The sequence below is a fragment of the Lathyrus oleraceus genome, chromosome 7, assembly GCF_024323335.1.
Source record: "Lathyrus oleraceus cultivar Zhongwan6 chromosome 7, CAAS_Psat_ZW6_1.0, whole genome shotgun sequence".
NCBI lineage: Eukaryota > Viridiplantae > Streptophyta > Magnoliopsida > Fabales > Fabaceae > Lathyrus > Lathyrus oleraceus.
The window spans coordinates 305,150,291-305,151,496 of NC_066585.1; positions in this window are offsets into that span (position 1 = coordinate 305,150,291).

Sequence of the window (1,206 nt, forward strand, 5' to 3'; positions counted from 1 at the left end):
GAATTTGCAAATTGAAGAAAATTCAAGAGGTTTCAACTGTTGATTCTTGCACAAAGCTTCAACAGAAGTTCAGTAGAGTTGATATGGAGCTATTGAGCACTTGAGAGCATGAATTCAGCAACCTCCACTTCAAGGTGATTCAATTTTCATCATCTCATTTTGCTGTTTTCTGATCATAAATGTGTAGATCCTGTTGAGTAGAGCTTGTACATATGTTTAGATTTGATTTTGGTTGAGTACTGAGCATGTTAGGTTAACTGTAAGTTTTGATCATGAATATGTTTTCATTCGATCTGGAAAATATAGGATGAATTAGGATGAATTGATTGCATATTTGGAATGTACATTGCAAGGCGGTTCGAATGGTGTATGATTTGTTGATTTGTTGGTCTTTTGAATGTGGAGCGTTGGATTTGGCGTGCGCTAAATCAGACGGTTGTGATATTTTCTGAGTTTATTCAAATTTGTTTGTTTCCCTCCATTTCTATTTGTTATTTCAATTATATTAGTCATTTTGTTAAATTCATAAAAAATTCAAAAATGATCCAAATGAGCTCCAATTTTTTTTCATAGTTTTGTTTTGATGTCTAGTTTTTTATGGTATTAATTTCATGAATTGTTGATGTCTGGTTTGTGATGTGTGAATTTTTGAATCCATGTGGTGTTAATTTGATATGTTGCATTCAATGCATTATGAAATCTTCACCTTTGAGCCAATTGATCCCATTTTTTGCATGCTTGATATTCATACATGATGTGAATTTTTAATAACTGGTTTGGAATTTTTCTCACATGCTATCTTTGTTTTTGACACATGAAGATGAATGTGACAATGTGTGTCACATTTTTGACTTTGAATTTGTGCATTTTTGTTCACCTATCATTTGAACCTTTCTGGATTTGATTTTTTGCATGATGATTATCCATGACATGAGAAACTCATATAAAATATTTCAAAGTCATTGCATGCATTTCTGATTTGATATGGATTTTCTAAGTTGCAAGCTCATTTTGTGCATGTTTCTTGGTCCTTGCATGACATAGATCATTTGAGACACTTGCTTATGGATTTGTTGCTGGTCCTTTTGAGGAAATTTTGTGATATGTTTGAATGTGCATTGTGTGAAAGATTGGGTTCTGTTTTGGTCATTTGATTTGGTTTTGAATCTTGTCTTTGCACTAGTGTTTTGTACATAAACTAACCTT